This window comes from Balaenoptera acutorostrata, chromosome 10 (genome assembly GCF_949987535.1).
Source record: "Balaenoptera acutorostrata chromosome 10, mBalAcu1.1, whole genome shotgun sequence".
NCBI lineage: Eukaryota > Metazoa > Chordata > Mammalia > Artiodactyla > Balaenopteridae > Balaenoptera > Balaenoptera acutorostrata.
The window spans coordinates 60,906,236-60,930,561 of NC_080073.1; the positions used below are offsets into that span (position 1 = coordinate 60,906,236).

The 24,326-nt window shown below is 40.3% G+C and overlaps 1 protein-coding gene and 1 pseudogene across 1 annotated transcript in view; both read right to left on the reverse strand.

Moving 5' to 3' along the window:
- Nucleotides 1-24,326, reverse strand: part of KHDRBS2 (KH RNA binding domain containing, signal transduction associated 2) — a 713,320-nt gene that overhangs the window by 666,864 nt on the left and 22,130 nt on the right. The window lies entirely within an intron of this gene.
- On the reverse strand, nt 5,893-7,164 carry LOC114238445 (rRNA methyltransferase 3, mitochondrial-like; annotated as a pseudogene).

The window sequence follows — 24,326 nt, forward strand, 5'->3', positions numbered from 1 at the left end:
CAGTCCCCTGGGCCGCATGGCCCAGTCCAACCCTTGCTCACACCAAGGAAGTAAAGGTGACTTTCTGCTCAGGAGGCGATGGGAATTATGGCATTTTATGAGTTCTAAGGCTTCTTCCCAAGATCCTCATGTACTAGAAAACTAAAAACAGCCAACATATTCATGCAGCTGGAAGGGTTTCTGAGGACTGATTACCAAATATCTGAACACAGGGTGGGAAGGGCAATTCAGAAATGTTCCTCATCCTGTTACTGTTTACAAGAAGGCTGTGTTCTCTTTGTTTTTGCCATTCTTGGTTACTTTTAAACACATTTTTTTGTTGTTGATTTTCTAGCATTTTAATCTCATAAATGTCATCTCTGTGGCCCAGATATCTTAAAAAGGAAATTCTAATTGAATGTTCTAATCCTATGCAGGTTTCACAAAGAAAATCTTAGCCTCACTGCTCTAAAAGACACTTTATTGAATATTGTTTTCAGTGTAGTTCCTCTCAATTCAAAACTGTGGCCAAACTCTTTAGAAAATTCAACATCAAATAATTACATTTGATTTCATTTCTGTTTCTACTTTAAGCACTTTCAGTTGAAAGCAAAGCTCTGTCCTAAATATATGTGATTATTGAAATAACTGCTGGCAAGAATCAGCTCAATGTCTATTTACATCTTAAGAGTCAGTCTATATTTTAAATACAAACTAGAAATTATGTGCCAATACCTCTCTGTTGAGAAGAATTTCTAGAAATATGACAGTCACAACATTCACATACACATATACACATAGATTGACTGACTCATGGCTAAAAAATATGCTCTAATTGGAGACTTTACAAATCTTAGTATAATTAATTATTTGATACATAAAGATAAGTGTTCAAATTGCCACCATAAGCTATTATTAACCTATCTGATCTGTAAAAACAAGTTTCACCAAAGTGGAGGAATGAATATTACAATAAAGGGTTCTTGTTATAGTGAACTGCCTGCAAAAGAGGACAAGGGAGTGTAACACCCAGAGGATCAGGACAAAGAATCATTGCCAGGCTCAACAGATCCATGATATGGACAAGAACTTTTTTGATTATTCAGCAAGTTACATAAGCTAGCTGGAGTGATGTGATTTGGCACCTTCGAAAACTTACTCTCTCAGCTAAAATAAACTGGAGAAACCTGTATAAGAAAAACCTCTACTCCCCTCTCTTTTCTACCCTAAACAGTTCATTTTTCAAGTGTGGCTTCCCAGATTTTCTTATCAGCTGGACTGGAAAGATGTGTAACAGGAATTCTGTTCTTGTTCTTTGCAATCTACAGCATACAACTTTATATATCCTGTTTTACAAAGTAAGAAACTTTTCAGTGCATTGTACATAGGGCATTTAATCAAAGTCAGCTTTCAGAAGAAAGATGTAGAGCCATTTTCAAATGCTGACAAACTAGGAAAAGAAAAATGAACCCTCATGTATCTTTAATGACGCTTTCTGGGGAACTATATCTATACATATCTTAGTGACTTCTGATTTTTGAAATATTGTTCCTAATTTGGTAAAGCAAAATATTATACTGTCATGGCCCCCTCAAATGATTTCAATTTTAATCAAATATAAAGCATTTTTTTAAGTAAAAGAAACATAATTGATCAGGCAAGTCATAAAAAGTGGCAACACTAGATAATTGACTGATGGAGAATTAAGTTTTTCTGAGGAAATTTGTAGGCCACTGAGTACTAGGCCAAAAGATTTGGTTGAGATAACTAAAAAAAACAAAAAACAAACAAAAAAAAAAACCCAACTCTTTATAAAGATGAAGGCTGGCTATCAATTGCCAAACACATTCATACACAGAAACTATCTCCTGGGAGAGAAGGGAGAGAGATTTCCTCTAAAAGCTTAGGAAACAGCCACACGGCAGCATTGTGCTGAACATTTCTGGTACATTTTAAAATTGACCCACTAGGGCCAAAACTCTACTATGAAGTTTAGGTTCTATTTCCATGAATATTACAGTACTGATTACACCAAAAAGAGCATATGCTTACATTTCAAATCATTAACAAGAAATTTCTATCTTTGAAAGGGAAAAGAGAAAATTTTATAGAATTATACTAAAATAATATGGAATATTTTAGAGAAATCAACTGCATTAAATATTTTACAAATATTATATTATGCATAACGGAGTTATTTAGAATGCAGACTACTGGGGTCTGCAAGCCTGGATTCTAGACCTTGCTGTTCTACTCACTAACTTTACCCTACGTTCTCCATACCTCAAAGTCCTCATTTGAAAAAGAAAGCAAAGGATTATTCCTATTTCACAGAACAATTCCCACTATGAAAACAGACAAAAGGTATAAGCACTATGCATAGTAATTGGTACAAAATCAGTGCTTAAAAAATTTCAGCTAATACCACTAAATAAATAATGGTAGTCAATTACAATACCATCATTCCTTTTGTCAATAAAGAGGCTGTAGGTAAGGTATTAATTCCTATTTGAAGAACTCCACAGAGAATAACTCCATTTTTCAAATTCAGTAAAGTTTCAGTGAAGATGAAGAAAAGCTTTCCTACAGTGTTGTAAAATGAGTCTTCCGTTATATTTTCTCTAATGGAATATTATCCTGAAACGAATACACAACTTCAAATCTCAGTGTCTAAATTATTTTCAGATAGAACTGCTAACTGGGAAATAAGTTACACGAAATTAATAATTCTCAGTTATTGGCCTGCATTAGAGCTGTTAGCTTCACTTTGTAGCTGGTTTGTAGTCACAGGACAAAGTTAATCAGATTACCATAAATTATGGTTGCATCTATGCTACCTTCCATTATCTCTATGATTTTTTTTTAAAAGGTAGTTACTAACACAAGGGCATGTGTAATTAATAGAATTAGCTAAAACTACTAATACAAAGAAAGAAATTTTTTTAAACATGGACCAAGCAAGATGTTTGCTCCAGTCTCATTTTTATTGATGGCATTATATCTTCAACTTCAAGGAACTGATACAGAGCTCAACTGAATTGCTTGATTTTAGTTTGAGGAAAACCCCAAAGGGCAAAAGACATACTACAAAATAATCACAAAGTAATCACGCTGTACCACAGGGGAAACGAACACAGGAGAACTGAAATCTACTAAATAGACCATAAGGAGTGTTCAGAAGAGAGTGGGGACGTGTAAATTTGAGGACTTGGGATAGAGAGAGAAGACAGAACAAAACCAGCTTCACTGCTGGCATTCGTGAATATAACATTTTTGGATAAATAATCCTTTACATTTGAACATGTACATTTAGCAGAAAATGTTTGTAGAAAAATTGAGACATCAATCTTTTATAACTCAGTGCTGAAAAATCTGTTTTAAAAGATTAAAAGGTGGAGGTATAGATGAATCAAGAGTGGCCAAGGGTTAATAACTGCTGAAGTTGGGTAACGGATGTTAGAGATTCAGTACATGATGCTCTCTATACCTTTGTATATGCTGGAAATTTTTCATAATAAAAAGTGAAATATGCAAAAAGATCAAAGGCTTCATAAAATAAAACAAACAAACCCAAATGCTTCCCATCACCCATCACTGTCAGAGAGAATAAAAGAGGGAAGGAAGGAAAGAAGAAAGAAAGGAAGAAAGCTTTAAACATGTCCATTCAGCCATTTTTATATAAATTTTCTAAAGTAACTGATAGGTTAAATGTATAAAATTTCTCAGTGAAAATGTTCCACTATTGCTTAATTGCCATAATTATTTATATATGCACATGTCACTACACATTTATTTGTAGTCACAATGATCAAAAATACAGGACATCCATATATCCTTAAGGGAGATCTCAACCTGGATGCCTCCCTCAGCAGATTCAGTAAAGCACACCATAAAGTACATTGGGAAAAGCACTGAGGGCCACCTCAACCTGAAAGTTACTTTTTTTTTTTTTCATGCTGAAAAGTCATGAGCCTCTTTTTATTTTTTAATTTTTTAAAATCTTTATTGGAGTATAATTGCTTTACAATGGTGTGTTTGTTAGTTTCTGCGAGTCTCTTTTTAGTGACGTGTTTCTTTAGCACTTTTCCAAGGTGTTGGGAGACTGTCAAAAGAGTAGTATGGTTCTCCGGTGTCCACCGCCCCCAATTTCACCTGCTGGTGTGACGGGCATTATAGCTGTGAAGCTGGCAGAGGGCCCCAGCCTTTGTGGGCTCAACACAGCATAAAGGCTGTGGGCTTTTCTACTTTTTAAAAGCTGATGGGGGATGGAGAGTCTCAAGAACATTCTGGGGGCCACTGTCACCCAACATCTGTGTGGGGCCCTGGGCAGCCCCAGACCAGAGTGGGATACCAGAGCAGCTTCTGGCCAGTCAGCCTGAGAAAGTACAGCCAAGCAAAGAGAGTGTTCCTTTAAAAACCCCTCTCCTCAAACATAACAAAGCAATCCCACCGGGGCACAACTTGGGGCACGGTCATGCGTGACCTTTTGGTCTTACCAGGGAGCTGGGCGAGCCAAGGGGGGAGGGAGGGGTCCATGGTTCATCTTGGGCATGCTGCAACTCATTGGACCTCCCTGTGATGAGCAGCTGAAGGGCTCCCAAGGAACCCCAACCATGACAGGGGCCACTATATGGAAGGGACATGGTGACACTACACTGCTAGTGTCTTTGTCCTCAACTCCAACCATATTCGCTGTGGTTGTAAAAGCACTGCTTGAACTAGGTCCCATACTCTAGTTCCCACCATCCCACCTCACACACACACAGTGACTTACACACACAGAGATTACCATCTGCCTTTGCCCTCGTGTCCCTGGCTACATCCCGCTGGCACTTGGTAAGTAAGGATCCAGCTTGCCCTGGTCCCCTGGGGGTTTGAGAGAAGAACAGCAGAGTCTTGCTGCAGAGTTGTGGGCTCAAGGACCCCAAGCTCTCATCCTCAGAACCTCAGCCTCTCCCCTCACAGGAGCCTCTGTTCACACAGCCTCCAGGAACAGTGGCATTCTCCTAACAGTTCTGTTTATGCAGGATGGGGGATTAATGTAAACAAGTAAGTCATTACATTTAACCAAAAGTGTTATACAAAGTAGGACTAATAGCAGGAAGCTAGTAAAAAGGGTACAGCTTTGCTGACAGATGCAGGATTAAGCTGAAGATTTAAGAACTGTTTCCTCCTTTTCTGAACCAAGTTCTCAAAAAGATACCTGCAGAGGTGCTAAGAAGGTGTAATACCACCTGATGAATTCAGCTCTTCCACCAGAAATGGGGGAAAAAAATTGTGTCATACATAAACAGTGTTTAAGTCATGGCCTGAATTAACAATCACAGAGATTAACACAGCCAAGCCAAAAGAAGAGCCAGCTACTGAACGCCATCACCTGTAGCCCTCAGCTTCCTGGGTCATTAATCTCTTAGCAATGTCCTCATCACTAGGCCAAAGATGAAAAGACAGGCATTGAGACCCACTGACCACACTGAAATAAAACGTTTTAATGTAATCTGCTGGTCTACACTTCACAGGGGTTTAATTTCCATTGACCAATGATCACAGGAGTGAGTGCCCAAGGCCGGCCTCTAACCAGCGCTCCATGACTGCAGAGCACCCCCAGCTGTGGAGGGAGGGGTCCTGCCTACCCAAGGTGATGCTCTCAGCAACTTTCTGGGCACAAAGATGCTCCTTGGTGGACAATTTTTAAAAACATACAGCCATGAGGAGCATTTACTTATGTTGTCTCTCACCCACACACACATGTACATATACACACATATATAAAAGTCGGTGGGAAGATGGAAATCTCAGGAGGAATTTTGACCTTTGTTATTTTTGAGGCTAAGCAGAAAGTCAGGGAAGTTCTTATTTTTCCAATAACCACAGAGACAACCTAAAACTGAGGACTGGCTTCCACGTCCCCTCTCAGTGGTAACTCCCGTCCCTGCTCAAGTGTTCTGCCCTCACCCGCAGTTGTCTTTTCCCCTTCAAAGAGCAGGATGCTCGCAGCCATGGCCGAGTTCAGGCTGTCCACACCGGGCACGATAGGGATCAGCAGCCTCCTGCCTCCCGTGCTCTCAGCCAACTGCAGGGACTCCAGGCTCACGCTGCTGGTCTCCCCACCTATCACCACAGCTGCAGGTGCCTCTGTCCAGTCTGAGTCGTAACTCTGGGCCTCAAGTTCAGGGAACCAGCCTTTATTGGCTGCACTTTCTAGATTCTCTTCCTCCTCCTCATACTTGTGAAACTTTAGGGGTCGTCGGTCACATACCCAGCCGTAGTCACTGGCCTTATTAGACATCTGGGCCTGGGCCTGCGTGTAAAGGCCACAGTTGTCAGCCACTTAGACGCGGGTGTCTGTGGGCAGGTAGTTGGGCACTGCTTCCCAGTCCAGGCTGCTGATGATGGGCACTTGGAAATGTGCACCCATACCTGCCCGCAGCACTTTGGGTTCCCAGGCATCCACACAGCCTTTGGTTAGTAACACTTTGCTGCAGCCTACGCCAGCAGCAGATGGCAGAATTGTCCCCAGGTTCCCAGGGTCACGGAGATTGTCACAAATCAACAATATGGGCAGTGTGTGGGGAAGCTGAGTCTCTGGGTATGTCATCTTAACGTGGTCAGGTTTGGCAAAAATCCCCATTATTCCTTGTGGTGTTACTAGGTCGGACCAATCCTTGATATCCTCAAATTTCACCTTAATGAGGCTAACACCTTTCAGCTTCTCAATGGACAGCTCCTTTATGTATTCCAGATGGCTAAAGAAGAAAACTTTGGGCACAGCACCAGCCTTGAGAGCATCTGCAATCAGCCTATGACCTTCCAACAGGATCTTCCCTTGCTTTTCCCGAAATGGCCTGGACTTAACTACTGTCATCACACTGCTCAGCCTTTTGTCTCCAGGGAAAGCCTTATCATAGCGAAGCCCCGACTCTTCTCAGGTGCTGGGGGTCTGGGATGGGGGCACCTGACGCGACTACTTCAGTCGCTGCTCGCGGGGACCGCCTCTGCCGCCGCCTTCCGAGGCTGCTTCCCGGGACCGGGCTTCCGTTCCACGACCTGACCTAATGGAAACACCACTTTCACGGGGCTGCGCCACAGCGCCCAGACCCAGCGCCGCGCATCGAGTTCCCAAGCCTGCACCACCGGCAGCAACAGTCGCGTGGCCCAACACGCGTGCTCCCCCAGCGCCGCCATCTTCCTCTCGAAATTTACTTTTTTTTTTTTTTAATTTATTTATTTATTTTTGGCTGTGTTGGGTCTTCGTTTCTGTGCGAGGGCTTTCTCTAGTTGCGGCAAGCGGGGGCCACTCTTCATCGCGGTGCGTGGGCCTCTCACTATCGCGGCCTCTCTTGTTGCGGAGCACAGGCTCCAGACGCGCAGGCTCAGTAGCTGTGGCTCACGGGCCCAGTTGCTCTGCGGCATGTGGGATCTTCCCAAACCAGGGCTCGAACCCGTGTCCCCTGCATTGGCAGGCGGATTCTCAACCACTGCACCACCAGGGAAGCCCTCGAAATTTACTTTTAATGTCAATTTCTAAGGAAATACACCGAACACTACATTTGTCATAAAACACACATATTAATGTACTAAAATCTTATTTAAATAATGATATAGTTAACAGATACTCTAATTTTTCAAAAGCAACCATGCAATATTGGAAAAATATTAATTTGTCTATTTTTCTCATCCCTCAACTTATAAATAAATATATTATAAAAATAAGAGTATATGACAATCACCTATTTAGGAAATATATATTATAATAAAATAAAACCAAAGTTTCATTTTCACTTCACACCCCCCTACAGTTTGTGGGAAGCAGGCTGACATTTAACCCAAATTGAAAATTGCCATCTTGTTGTCCATGTACAAACCAATACATTACACATGTTCTATTTCTCTATCAAGAGCTTATTTTCCATGTGGAATAATTCAGAAATGCAGCTTTCAAATTTAAGAGAAGAACATGCTCTTCCACTCTCTACTAATGATTATGTCCACGCTGCACATTTCCATAAAAAAGCCTTTCCTCAAATAAATAATATGATAAATTTATTTAATTAAAGTTCACATTCAAAGAGGCAGTCTCCTCTGATGTTCAGAAGTTCCACTGAGGTACCAAGTTTACTCACATGTTGTCTTTTAATGACCTTTTTATTAACTATAGCACTCTATTCTTGCACTGAGGACTAGGATTAAATTAGAAGAAAATACTTCTGTTATTGCTTAAGATAATAAATGGAATGGTTCCAGAGGCAAAGGTCTGCCACCAGAAAACCTTCAAAAGTCAACCCCAGGGAATATAAAATGCACACTGATTCTCCTGTCCGATGAATAAAGGTTTAGTTATAAAAGAGGCCAAAGTACTTCCTCTAGATCAGCCACTGTTGATGAAACACTGTAATTATAAAGCACACTCAGACTTGTTTGGGCATGTACATAATGTTCTCTCTTGGTGATACCCTCTGTAAACAAAACCATAAAATGCAAACTTCAGAACACAACTAGCCTTAATTTATCTAAGTATAATTAGACAAGTATCTTATAATTTCATTTAAATAGATAATTTCTAATGAGGAATTCTATAACTTAATTTAGGAAATATATAAAAACTGATTTCAAATGTGGAAAAATAGAGTTCATATAGGAAGGGAGGGAGGGAGGGAAACCGAGCAGAACCCTGTGGGGCTCCTGGGCACAAAAGCCTTTCTGTGTTCTCCATTTTCTTGATTACAGGAAATAGGTTTCATTCAGCCTCCATGACCTTCCCTGAGGTCCAAGGAGCAGGTTCAAACAGTTGCTAATCAGGGAAGGGAGGCGATGCAGAGAAAAGGGAGGAACAGTTAAGAGAAACAATAGTGCAGCCTTGGGGCAGGGTCCTGGTTCCCCCTTAAAGGATACACATAACAATATCTTTGAGCTGTTTTGCAGATACTGATACCCCCACCAGGTGGGAGAAGTTAACTATGCTGCCCACAAGCACAAATACCCCAGATGGCTGGAACCAGAAGGTTGATGATGCTGACTCCCACTTACCTCACCACCAGCCAATCAGAAGAGTGTCCACGAGCTGACCATGCCCTGTACCTTGAACACTGTACCTTGAACACTGTAAGACTCCTCACTAACCCCTCTGGGGCAGAACACACAGTCTTGAGGGCATTAGCCCGCTGTGCCCCCCTTTGCCTGGCAAAGCAATAAAGCTATTCTTTTCTACTTCGCCCAAAACTCTGTCTCTGAGATTCAATTCGGTACTGATGTACAGAGGCCAAATTTCGGCTATAGGAGGGTGGACAGAAAAAAGGAGGATGAGGTCTCTGGCTTTCTGCAGCATGCTGAAGCATGGCTGGTATATGTGGAGGTACTGCTAGACTTGGAAAATGATCATTATTTAATCATCATAGTAAAGATTTTATCAGACGTGAGTTATCAATGGATGTCAAATCTAGAGGGACCCTGAAGTGTGTCAGCCACAGACTGCTTATTGGCTGCAAGGGAGAAAAAAATAATTGTACAGTAAACAAGGAAGATTCCATTTTTAAGGCAGGGCTGGTGGCACTGTATTCTTCAAAATGTCAGTCATAAAAGACAAAGACAGGCTATGGAAATGTTCTGGATAAAGGAGGCTGAAGAGACAGACCTCTTCAACTGAACACCTGACCCTCAACTGGACCCTGTCCTGGAGGAGGAAAGGCTATAAAGAACATTATTGTGTCCACAGAGACAAGTATATGAAGAATGACAGATGACATAAGAGCACTACATCGAATTTCAATTATTGAGGTTGACAACCGAACTGTAGTTATGGAACAGAATGTCCCTAATCCAGGATAATATGCAGTAAACTATGTAGGGGTAAAGAGACATGATACATGTTAAACACATGTGAATTTGGATAAAGGGTATACTTGTGTTTCTTGTACTCTTTTCATTTTTACAACTCCCCTATTAAGTTTGAAATTATTTTAAAATAGAATGTTAATAGAACACATGGCACATGGATTGGCATTTGCTTTGTCCATTTATTTTTTTCATTAAACAAAAGAAGCATTTACCAAGTGCTCCAGCTTAATAACTATTTGCTCATTTAATTCTTAAGACAGACCTTTGATATATGTACCTTCTTTTCACAAATAAGGAAACTAAGGCACAGACAGGCTTGCAACTGCCATGTAGCTCATAAGTGACAAGCCTAGATTCAAACCTAGAGAGTCTTGAGTCCAAAGTTCCTACTCTTATGACAAGTCTATGTTTCATTGAGTAATAGAATATTAGGTCAGTAGAAATAGCCAAGGAAGCTCAGGGATTTTAAAAAACACAGATGCCAATGAAGAAATACAATTAATCCTCACAGATGGGTTAGAGGATGCCTACTTCATAACAACTCCAGGTACTAAAACCCTTACCTACATAAACACTTAACACTTTAAATTTGATGAAATCACACATTATGGAAATCATTTTCAAAACCAAAAAAAATAGATGTTTCCTGCACCCATGCAGGGCATCACCTTTTTACTTAAAATTCACAATTATTAAGAAAGAAAACAGTAAATGTAGTTTCAAAGGGAAGAGAATAAAAATATTTAAAGTTGTGAGAATATTAAGATTCCTATGGAAGACTAAACATTCAAAGTAATTTAAATTCCGATTCCATTACCATTTATAATATCTCAAAGTGGGACATTGTGAACATCGCTGAATAGCTTACCTGTTACCAAGGAGGAGGACACTCTTGGCTCAGCACCTCACATAATAATACTTATCAACTGAATTCATAAGAGGAGAGGTGTAATAAATGTCTTAGAAATGTGTTCATCCCCTCAGGTTTTGATATTTCTAATAGGCTCTGACAAACAATAAAGATCATATTCATTGCTTGATGCCACCACACAATGCTGAGCCCCAGACACCCTCTGGGGAGTGTCGCAGGGTCGGGTTAGCAGCTGCACTTCCTGCTTTCAGGGCAACTCTGCTCCCATCGTAGCATCATGCCAGCCAGAGACATGGCTGCTCCTCTCTGCTCATCCCTTAAAAGAACCTCGCCTCTTTAAATAAAACTTTTCCTAACTATTTCAGACTCAAATGCTTTCATTCATTTATTAATAAATACCAACTTCTAGTATGCCTTCTCATTACTTTGAACAAATTATTTAAATCTTATTGTAGAAATTGGAATTTTTTTTACCAGTTTTATAATTTCCAACCAAACTGATTATAAACTCTTTGAGACCAGGGCCTATGTAAGATATCTTTGCATTAATCATAGTGCCTAATATCCTCTGGATGAATCAATTCAATATTTATTCACCGACTTTATTTTTGATTTGTCCCAAAGTTTCATATAGAAAGTTAAAATGACTTTAAACACTGTTTGACAATACTACTGATGACTTAAAAGAAAACAAATGGTGAGAATGTTCCTCTTCTCTCTGGTTAAAATATTCAGTTTCTTAAAAACCCAGTTCAAAGGAAGGCCTCATAAAATGTTCCAGATATAAAGAACAAACTTGTGGTTTCCAAGGGGGAGGGGTGGGGGAGGAATGGATTGGGAGTTTGGGATTAGCAGACGCAAACCATTATATATAGGATGGATAAACAAGGCCTTACTGTATAGCACAGGGAACTATATTCAATATCCTGTGATAAACCATAATGGAAAAGAATATGAAAAAGAATATATATAACTGAATCACTTTCTTCAATAAAATTTTAGAAAATAAAAATAAAAAAAAATAAAATGTTCCAGTTACCCTTTGTCTTCTCATGGTTGGGCTGTTGATACTTTGAATCTCTATACTTAAAGTATGAAATAATAACAACAAACCAAAAAGTATACATAAAATATGATCACAACTATAAAAAAAAAATGATAAAGCAACTAGAATGGCACATGTAAACATATTATGAGTAACAGTCTTAAAATGGAACCTTGGGTGGTTTTTCTCCTGTTTAATTTTTTAATTTAATTTTTATTTTATATTGGAGTGTAGTTGATTTATAATGTTGTGTTAGTTACGGGTGTTGAGAAAAGTGGTTCAGTTATACATATATCCATTCTTTTTCAGATTCTTTTCCCATATAGGTTATTACAGAATATTGAGTAGAGTTTCATGTACTATACAGTAGGTCCTTGTTGATTTTCTATTTTATATATAGTAGTGTGTATATGTTAATCCCAAACTCCTAATTTATCCCTCCCTCCAACATTTCCTCTTTGGCAACCATAAGTTTCTTTTCCATGTCTGTAAATCTGTTTCTGTTTTGTAAATAAGTTCATTTGTATCATTTTTTTTTTTTTAGATTCCACATATAAGTGATATCATATGATATATGTCTTTCTCTGGCTTACTTCATTTAATATGATAATCTCTAGTTCCATCCATGTTGCTGCAAATGACATTATTCCCTTTTTTTATGGCTGAGTAATATTCCATTGTATATATTTGTACCACATCTTTATCCATTCATCTGTCCGTGGACATTTGCATGGCTTCCTTTCCTTATCTAAAAATATTAAATATATATATATATATATATTTATATATACACCATAAACAGCATATATAACATTATGCTCTTTTTATTAATGGTTTAATGGCTGTTGATTCTTGTATGTTTTATGTACCCCAAAGTTCATTATGAGATTTTTGAGGCCAGTGAATATATTCTAGTTTTCTTTCCACGACACCATTCCCAGGATTGTTTGGCACACAGCACTGCTTTCAAGTAGCAAGACTATCTTCACATTTTAACCAGGAGGTTTTTTACTTTATGTATGCTTACACATGAAATATACATCATTTATGCACATTCACACAAAATAATGGACACACAAAAATATGAGATAGTTACCATTGTTCTCCTGCCCCTCCACTGGAAAGAGCTGGCAGAGCCAAAGTGGGGTCATTGTACCCTTCTCTGGGAATTTTTTGTTTTGGGGATCAGAAAAATTATTAAGGTAATCTCTCTCTCTCTCTCTATGTCTCTGTCTCTGTCTCTCTCTCTCTCTCTCTCTCTTTCTCCGTCTTGAATAAAACTGCAGGATGTACAGCTTGAAAGCTATTTGACACTCAGGTTCCATTTCCTTAAAAAAATTATCTATGATATGGATAAATAAAATTGACACACAGAAGAAGGAAAAGGAAGAGGAGGAGGAGGAGGAGGAAGAAGAGAAGAATAATCCTATTATCACCTTAATTTATTTGTAGTAATTCTTACAAATAAGATATCTTGTACTAATTTGTAATTATTGTAGTTTGTGTCCCTGGAGTCCATATTTTCACCCAATCCTGACACCCAAATGCCTTCCCATCTTTTCTTAAACTATTTTAAATGACTTGAAAGCTAGACTTATAAACTACTGTAATTAGCATTATTTTTCTGAGATAATAAAACTTTGCTCTTTCTGGTTAACTGTGGGCATGTTTTTTCCTGCACACACATCGCCCTGGGACCGGATCCCAGAGGGTTCCGCGTGGCACATACTCCTACCAGTAAGCACCTGTGCAGAACAGCACAGGTAAGAAGCCCAACCCTCAACACAAGCACTGACCCAAAGCACCACTGTCACAGAAACGCACATCTGGGAGGTAAGAGGTGCAAGAGGAACCCAAACATGGCATTACCTCCTTGCAAAAGGGTGAGGAAATGAAACAAATGTGGAAAATCTACTACATTATAACTTTTACAGTTTTGTTCCAGTTGCCGATCAGGCATTTGATGTCCTGTTACCTTGGAGGGCAGTGGGCTCAGACTCAAATATACTGAGTTCTGCCTCTTCACCAGCTCCAGGATGACAGACACATTTTGTAACCTTTCGAAACTGCATCCAATCATTCATTCCACAAATATTTGTAGGCTTAGCATATGCCAAGTACTTTTCCAGATACAGAGCAAGAAAGAATTCTGCAGTCATGGAATTTACAATGCATCAAATGAGACAACAGGGCAGTAAGGATAGACATAAGTTAATAGTTTAAGTTCGTGACAAATGTTTTCAATAGCAGAAAAGATGGGAATGGGATAGAGGAGGGTCAGGCAGGAGACTCCCTGATTTAAGCTGGCCCTGGACAGCCACTCTGAGCTGAGGCAAGAGTGAGGAAAGGGAGTGCAGAGCTCTGGGGGCAAAGCTCCCCAGAAAAGTAAATAGGGCAAAGGTCCTAAGACAGGAAAGAACCAACAGCTGCTCAAGGAAGAGAAAGGAAACCAGTGCTGCTGGACAATCATGAGCTGTGGAACAAACGTGGTGTAAAGTTAGACGAGAGGAGGACAGGGCCAGAGAGGCTGTGACTCAGCTGCTGCAGTTCCTTCCACAGCCATGTGCCTGAAGACTCTGAAAGCAGCTGGATTACAGAGGGACCATGAAAGGGCAGTCATAACACTACCATCAAATTATTATTAAACTGATAATGCGTGTAAAGTGTTAACAGACTATTTGGTGTACTGTAAGTCCTAAATAACTGTTAGGACTTACAATAACAAAACAATAACAAAAAGTTATTGTTGTTATTTTCCCCACGAATTCTCAAGTCTGCACAGTGAGTCATGACCTAATCCTGAGACTCAAAGCGAAAGTCAACTCCACTCAACGCCATGCAGATGTAATTGCTGCACAAGGCAGCTTTATAAAATAAGAACAATAAACAGGCAGTTTCCAAATGGCAAACGGATCATCTTCAAGTCCTCTCATATATCCATAACTGGAAACCTAGAAGGCACGTTCTCATAGAAATGATGAATGTTAATTATTTTCCAAGGTAGCCCAGAGAGTTCTATTTAATCTAGAAGGTGTTAATACTTCCAGGCTATAGTTTTGGTCTGGGAGTCAGAGGTCCATATGATATGTAAGAGGAAAATAAGCAGAAAAGGCCACCGTTTCCTGGGTGCTAAATGAGTACCAACATTATTCTAACTGGTGATTGATATAAGCTTATTTAACATCATGAAATAGATACTATTTGTGTATCCATGTTACAGATAAGACACTAAGAAAGGCAGGTCAACAACCAGGCCATGCACTCAGCCACTGCAGGGCAGGGAGTCAAAACCAGGCACTTCAAGCCAAGCTTGTTTTCTTTTAAACCCTCTTAACAACCATGCCATAGTTCATTTACTCTTATTCCTCATGCTTTAAAAAAAAAAAATCCTATAGAAACAATCATTGTTTGCCTGTGAATCCTTATCAAGCTCTTTGTGGAGTGTATTCCTATATCCTGGTATATACAGGGCATCCTACTATACTATCCCAGGTAAAACCATCCTACAAACTTTTATACAACATGGTTAAATTAAATTGGTAAACTGAATCTTTAATAAAATCCTGCAGTGACAGATTAAAAAACTGAAGAAGACTCTTAGACTTTCAACAGCAGCTACAGGGGGCACCTCTGGCTGGGTAACCAGAGGGAACCATCTGTTACTGTTTGGCCCAGTTTCTTACCTGCATCTACTTTTGAAGAACTTAATTTATTTTTTCTCCACAACTGCCAGAGGGGCAGCAATGCTAATCCAGCAGTCAGGGGAAGGGGCCAAAGCAGTCATTTCTGTGCACTTAGGATGCACAAGAGGAGAAGCAATATGGATATAAGGACGGAAAATACTGGATTCAGATAAATTGGGCAACTGTAGCCTAGTTATTTATGTTCTTTAACCCTCAGTCTCTCCAAATGGGGCTAGGAAAGTATCCACCTAACGAGGCTGTTGTACAGATGAGTAATAACAAGGCTGTGGGGAGGGGAAGCAGCAACTACTTCACTAGACGTGTCCCATGCGTCATGCGCTTTATCAGTGATGCAGACGGATCTACCCTCAGAACTACCACAAGTGTTAGGTCAAGTATAATTTCCATTTTACAGAAGAGAAAATGAGACATGCAGAATGATAAGAACTTTCTCCAAGGTTACACAGAGTGTAAGCAGAGCCACTGGGATCTGAACACCGGCGTCTGGATCTCAGTCCCAATCTTAACCACTAGGTGTAGCACTCTCCTCCACAAAGAGCACCAACAAAGTGCATCTCCCCATCACCAACCCTCTTGTCGGGCTATTAGATGGCTTAAGGAAATGTGAAGCACTAGAACACTGACCTGCACATAACCAATGTTTCATATGCTAATTGCCTTCTCTGTTTTGCAAATAGTGTATTATCTGTTTGGATCTATTAAAACTATCAAAGGTCAGAATATTTGAAATAAATATGAAAGCAGATAAATTTTATAGAAATGTGAGGCAATTAACCCTCCTACAATAAACATTTGAATCTGTTACTACCAATTCTTATTTGTCCTTTAATAAATCATATTTATTTTGAAAACTCACTGTGAATATTAAGTTAGTGCCAGAAAACCTTCAGGCAGTTTATCCTCCTCAACCCTCGGCTTATTTCCCCACTAAATAAGATCAGGACCACATTTTTCTTGCTGATGAGCAAGCATATTCTGCATATTCCCCCTCTTTTCCTGATCTGCTCAAGAGTTTCAAACCTCTTACTCAACCTAGTCTCTAACAAGCTTTTTTTTTGAAACAGTTAAGCCATGGAGCAAGCATCTTGCTTCTTCCCAGAAGCTTAACTCACACCCATCTCCTAGTCTTTACCTGATTACAAGAAACTTTTCTGCTCTGTAATCCCTGGGACGACCTGGCTTGGCCCCAAGCCTAAGGCAGGTTTAAATGGTTAGCAAATAATTTATGGACATGAGTGGTGTTCCCACTGGTGGCCCTGGGCAGGTGGCTCTGCTGTCCCACGTCCCATCAGGGTAACCTCTCAGGTAAGGCAGCATCCTGGACGGTACCAGTGTGAGGGCAGAAACGGATCTTAGGTGATCAGGTTTAATGTCTCCTTTCAGAGGAGAAAAGGAGCAATGGGGAAGTGGATCTTTTTTCAAGGTCCCAGGTACCAAAGCACAGCCCAGGAGAGAAGCAGTCTCTGCTCCAACAGATGAGGAAGGGGACCTGGATGTGTTTCAAGCACGAGCTCAAAGCTTGAATATCTAAGAATACTTTTCTGATTCTAAAAACAATACACGGTCACTAGAAAATTTGGGAATTACTAAAAATATAATGAAAATAAACATGGATAATTCCAGTATTCAGAGAGAACTTCTGGTGTACACAGTCCAATATTTATGTCAGGGGCACACTGCCTATGAAGTCTAATTTCCAAGGCAGCTCGAAGGGGTCAACATCACACAAGGGAGTCTGCTACCTGTCAGTGTGGGTAAGTGACCGGGCTGCCCAGCTGCCCTCAGGAAGACCCTGCAGTGCTTGGCAGGGAACAGGGGCTGCACTGTCCAGAGGGTCTGAGGTGCAGGCCGAGTGTGGCCTCTCTGGCCTGGGCTCCAACGTCAATGAGATGCAAACACTGCTATGGATCTTGCAAAGCTCCGTTTGAGGCTCAAAGTAATATGAACCTTAATCTTATAAAAACTCAGATTTATATACATTGTGTTTCTGGAAAAAAGGGAAGAATGACTTTCTCATCAAATACAATTCTTGGTCCCATTACCCAAATCTGATTGTCAGAGGAGCCTGAGCTAAGCTGTGTGTTTAGACTGAATGTAACTCAGTGGTGGCCACCTTCTGCCTCTTGCTAAGACACACCAACCTTACTGTCTGTCATTTCCAGTGCTTCAAAGAAAATGAAGATGCTACCCTGCCCTCACGCAGTTATCCACCCAGCCCTTAATCTCTGCTTCTCTTCTCCTGTCCAGAGAAAAGGTATCTGGCCTTTTCATCTGAAATGGCCAGCGACCCCTTCTAAGACTGACTTGGAAACTATATTCTACAGGAAATTCATTTTAAGAACAGTCTCAACCTCTCTGTGGCAAAACTGATCATGTGAAAAGTTCTCCTCAATTTTTAGGTCTGAGCATTTCCACTTCTATTGCTTTACCACCTTTATTTTAATTATAATGAGTCAGCATAATACCTAAATAAAATTTTCAGAACCAGACAAAATTAAAAAATACTTTATGAGAAAAAGTAATTTAGTGACAATTCATAACAGAGTTAGTGTAGCTTTTGTTTTCCAGTATCCTATTTTAAGGACTTTATTTCCTTTTCTCACAACCAGAGTTCTCTCCTTCTGAAAGCTAGACACTGGCAATACATCTAATTCTAGGCTACAAAACAGAAACACTTGCTCTTATTAGTCCATACTGCTAGCTTTTCATGTGAAAAATAGAAGAGATTCCAAATTAATGTGCTAAAGTTATTTAAGTAGCAGTGTTTAAGTAGATTTAAACAAATTAATAATTTTGCTCTTGACTTAAGATCTATAATTGCTCCTTTTTACTAAAAGAATAAATATTCAACTCATTAGGGCATAAATTTCTTCATGACTTTGTCCCTGTCAGCTTCTCTGGTCTCACCTGTTCCACAGGTGCCTCTATGCTCCAGCTCCACAGACCTGCTCACCAGTTCTAAGCTGGAAGATCAGAATTAGCAGCAGCAGCAGTTTTTCCATTTGATAGAAGCCCACCTGTCTCAATGAGTCGCAACTAGTTAGCTCCATTTTACAGTATTAGAAACGTGTTACTAAAATGATACCAAAAGTCATTATGCACAATGAGTTACAACTAAGGAAATGTATGTATGTTCTACACAATGCTACTAATGCAGCTAAAAGTGAGGAGGCCTCAGAAGAAGAAAGATGAATGAACCATTTTCCATTACTGCAGATTTAGACAGCAAGTGTTCTTAAAGCAGAAAGCAAGCAATTTTCTTTGTTACCATTTTAAATAAATCAGATGAGACTGCAAGAAATAACATTTTAAAATCATATATTACCCATCTACACCACAGGTAATTGGCTAATAGTATAAGAATGTCTGGATTTAGTATTTTAATCCAATAAATATTAATTCTAAGATCTTTATTGCTATCTTGTACATGGAGTACTAAATAGCTTATAAATTGGATAATTCTGAAAATGCTTATGTGGCAATGAGATTTTTCTCTACCCCTAAACAGCCAAAGCAATCTTGAGAAAAAAGAACAAAGCTGAAGGTATCATGCTCCCTGATTTCAAAGTAAACCACAGAGCTACAGTAATCAAAACAGTATGATACTGGCACAACAACAGACACATAAATCAATGGAACCGAATAGAGAGTCCAGAAATGAAGCCACACTAAAATAGTCAATTAATCTACAACAAAGGAGGCAAGAATACATGATGGGGAAAAGGCAGCCTCTTCAATAAATAGTGTTGAGAAAATTGGACAGCTACATGCTAAAGAATCAACCTGGACTACTCTCTCATACCATGCACACAAATAAACTCAAAATGGATTAAAGATTTAAATGTAAAACCTGAAACCATAAAACTTCTAGAAGAACACACAGGCAATACACTCTTTCCCTTGGTCTTAGCAGTATTTTTTTTTTGGCTCTGTCTCCTCAGGCAAGGGATTTTTCCAAAGAAGACATACACATGCTCAACAGGTACATGAAAAGATGCTCAGCATCACTAATCATCAGGTAAATGCAAATCAAAACCACCATGAGATACCACCTCACACCTTTCATAATGGCCGTCATCAAAATGTCTACAGATAACGAATGTTGGCGAGGATGTGGAGAAAAGGGAACCCTTGTGCACTGATGGTGGGAATGTAAATTGGTGCAGCCACTGTGGAAAACAGTATGGAGGGTCTTCAAAAAATTAAAAATAGAACTACCATATGATCCAGAAATTCCACTCCTGGATATTTACCTGAAAAAATAAAAAACACTCATTTGAAAAGATATATGGACCCCTATGTTCATAGTAGCATTATTTACAATAGCCAAGATATGAAAGCAACATAAGTGTCCATCAATAGATGAATAGATAAAGAAGAAGTGGCATAAATACACAATGGAATATTATTTATTCATAAAAAATATGTAATTTTGCCATTTGGGACAACATGGATGGACCTAGAGGGAATCATGCTATGTGAAATAAGTTCTGACAGAGAAAGACAAATACTGTATGATTTCATTTATATGTGGAATTTAAAAAAAACCAAACAAATGAATGAATATAGCAAAATGGAAACAAGGTCATAGATACAGAGAACAAACAGGTAGCTGCAAGAGGGGAGGGAGGTGGGGAAAGAGAGAAATTGGTGAGGGAGATTAGGGGGCACAAACTTCCAGTTACAAAATAAATGAGTCACAGGTATGAAATGTACAGAGTGGGGAATATAGTCAGTAATTACTTCGTAATTACTGTCACCTTCGTATGGTGACAGATGGTAACTAGACTCACCTTGGTCATCATTTTTAAATATACAGAAACACTGAATCACTACATCATGTAACAGGAGCTTGCAGGTCAATTATACTTCAAAAGCAAACAAACAAACTCACAGAAAAAGAGATCAAATTTGTGGTTACCAGAGGAACAGGGTAGGGAGAGGGGGAACTGGATGAAGGTGATCAAAGTTATAAGATAAATAAATACTAGGGATGTAATGTACAACATGATACATATAAATAACACTGCTGTATGTTATATATGAAAATTGTTGAGAGTAAATCCTAAGAGTTCTCACAAAAAGAAAAATTTTTTTTCTATTTATCTTTGTACTTATATGAGATGATCGTTCACTAAACTAACTGTGATAATCATTTCACGATGAATGTTAAGTCAAACCATTATGCTGTACACCTTAAACTTATACAGTGCTGAATGTCAATCATATCCCAACAAAACAAGGGGGAAAAAAAGAGATCAAAATTTGACCATGAGTGTAAACATAAAAATTATATGAAAGAGGGACTTCCCTAGCAGTCCAGTGTTTGAGACTTTGTCTTCCAATGCAGGGGGTGTGGGCTTGATCCCTGGTCAGGGAGCTAAGATCCCACATGCCTCATGGCCAAAAAACCAAAACATAAAACAGAAGCAATATTGTAAGAAATTCAAAAAAGACTTTAAAAAAACGGTCCACATCAAAAAAAAAAAAAAATTATATGAAAGAAACCTGATATTCATACAATGCCATACACTGTATTTGCCAAGAAATTGCAAAGAAAGGGCTCATTAGTAACAGAATTTTATATCTGCATCTTCTACAACACTTGTGGTAAGTATATTTTCTTCAACCTAATTTTTAAAAGCACATTAAATGAAATGAAATTTCCATTGGAAAAAGATCTAATCTACTTTCTACAGTAATTTTATAACATTTCTTACAAATGTATAATTCAGCACAAGATGTAGAATGTTTTTTATGCTTAAAAATGCACAGTCTCTTTTAAGTATTTTTAGGATTTAGAAGGCTGTTGTAATATCAACTCTTCTTTTCCATTACACAAATTATCAATTATATTTATTGAAAATATGTTTTAAAACAAGAGTTGCTGCATTTTGTCTCAACCAACCATTACTCACACATGACTAAGGTCCACTGCAGTGAAAGCAACATGTATTTTTGTTTAGCAAAATGATAATGTCTTAATTCCAACTAGAATAATTAATACCAATTGTTTTCATATTTTAGCATTTAAAAATACAACTGCATCTTTCAAACCACTGCAAATACACACACATTTTTTTCAACTACTCTCTATAACGTAACTTTACAAATATATATAACTAATGGTTTCTTTAACTTGTGAAACAAGATTTCTTTAAATAATAATATCTATTGTTATCTTAACTATCACTCATATTCAATACTTTAAAAGATATGCACCAAGCCTTGAGTGAAATGGCCTTCCCTCATTGGTTTTACATCCTGCCTATAGAGTAACATTTATAATGAATTCATGCACTAAGCTGAGTTGTTCAAAACTGCTCAAGTCGGAAATTAATTTCAGAGATATAATCTGAACCCTCAGGATGAAAATCACAGGACATCACTGTCCTTCTTACTACATATAAAAGCACCAAGGGAAGCTTTCTTCTCAAAAAGTACACTCAGATACATAGTTACATACATAACGCAATCAGAAAACATCACCACGATATTATTCCTCACTTAATGTAAACCTGACTTCATATGACAACTTAATTGGATATCCAGATGAAGAAATGGAATGATGTTAACAATATGTATTCTCTAAAATCACCTAAAATCAGGGTGTAGAATGGTGTGTGTTCACCCCTTCTTATGAGAACACTGGAATCACAACCAACTGCTGAACAACCATCAAAAAAAAAATGCTGGAACCTACCAAAAAAGATACCCTACATCCAAAGACAAAGGAGAAGCCACAATGAGACAGTAGGAGGGGTAAAATAGCAATAAAATCAAATGCTATACCTGCTGGGTGGGCGACCCACAAACTGGAAAACAATTATATCACAGAAGTTCTCCCACTGGAGTGGATGTTCTGAGCCCCATGTTGGGCTTTCGAGTCTGGGAGTCCGGCAATGGGAGGAGGAGTCCCCAGAGAAATTGGCTGTGAAGGCCAGAGGGGTTTGCTCACAGGACTTCCACAGGACTGGGGGAAACAGAAACTCCACTCTTGAAAGGTGCACACAAAGTCTCGTGTGCACCAGGATCCAGAGGAAAAAAGCAGTGACCCCATAAGAGACTGGGCCAGACCTACCTGCTAGTGTTGGAGGGTCTCCTGCAGAGACTGGGGGCAGCTGTGGCTCACTGGGGGGGGGGGGGGCAAAGACACTGGCAGCAGCAGTTCTGGGAAGTACTCATTGGAGTGAGCCCTCCCGGAGGCCACCATTAGCCCCACAAAACAGCCTGTATGTTCCAGTGCTGGATCACTTCAGGCCAAACAACTAACAGGGAAGGAACACAGCCCCACCCACGACCAGACAAGTGGATTAAAGTTTTACTGACCATGGTCCTGCCCACCAAAGGGACAAGACCCAGCTCTACCCACGACCAGTCCCTCCCATCAGGAAGTTTGTACAAGCCTCTTAGATAGCCTCATCCACCAAAGGGCAGACAGCAGAAACAAGAAGAACTACAAGAAGATGGCGGAAGAGTAAGACACGGAGATCACCTTCCTTCCCACAGATACAGTAGAAATACATCTACACGTGGAACTGCTCCTACAGAACACCAACTGAACGCTGGCAGAAAACGTCAGACCTCCCAAAAGGCAAGAAACTCCCCCCCTACTTGGGTAGGGCAAAAGAAAAAAGAAATAACAGAGACAAAAGAATAGGGACGGCACCTGCACCAGTGGGAGGGAGCTGTGAAGGAGGAAAGATTTTCACGCACTAGGAAGCCCCTTCGTGGGGAGAGACTGCAGGTGGCAGAGGGGGGAAGCTTTGGAGCCACGGAGGAGAGCGCAGCCACAGGGGTGCGGAGGGCAAAGCAGAGAGATTCCCGCACAGAGGATCAGTGCCGACCAGCACTCACCAGCCCCAGAGGCTTGTGTGCTCACCCGCCGGGGCGGGCGGGGCTGGGAGCTGAGGCTCTGGCTTTGGTTGGATCGCAGGGAGAGGACTGGGGTTGGTGGCGTGAACACAGCCTGAAGGGGTTAGTGCACCACAGCTAGCCGGGAGGGAGTCCCGGAAAAAGTCTGCAGCTGCCGAAGAGACAAGAGACTTTTTCTTCCCTCTTTGTTTCCTGGTGCACGAGGAGAGGGGATTCAGAGCGCCACCTAAACGAACTCCAGAGACTGGCGGGAGCCGAGGCTATCAGCGCGGACCCCAGAGACGGGCGTGAGACGCTGGGGCTGCTGCTGCCGCCTCCAAAAAGCCTGTGTGTGAGCACAGGTCACTCTCCACACCACCCCTCCCGGGAGCCTGTGCAGCCTGCCACTGCCAGGGTCCCGTGACCCAGGGACAACTTCCCCAGGAGAACACACTGCGCACCGCAGGCTGGTGCAACGTCACGCCGGCCTCTGACACCGCAGGCTCGTCCCGCCTCCTCTGTACCCCTCCCTCCCCGCGGCCTGAGTGAGCCAGAGCCCCCGAAGCAGCTGCTCCTTTAACCCCATCCTGTCTGGGCAGGGAACAGACGCCCTCAGGCGACCTACACGCAGAGGCGGGTCCAAATCCAAAGCTGATCTCCAGGAGCTGTGTGAACAGAGAAGAGAAGGGGAAATCTCTCCCAGCAGCCTCAGAAGCAGGGGATTAAAGCTCCACAAACAACTTGATGTGCCTGCATCTGCTGAATACCTGAATAGACAACGAATCATCCCAAATTCAGGAGGTGGACTTTGGGAGCAGGATATATTAATTTTTCCCCTTTTCCTTTTTTTGTGAGTGTATATGTATATGCTTCTGGGTGAGATTTTGTCTGTATAGCTTTGCTTTATAATACCTTTATTTTACTTCACTATATTATAGCCTCTTTCTTTCTATTTTTTCTCCCTTGTACTCTGAGCCGTGTGGACGAAAGGCTCTTGGTGCTCCAGCCAGGCATCAGGGCCGTACCTCTGAGGTGGGAG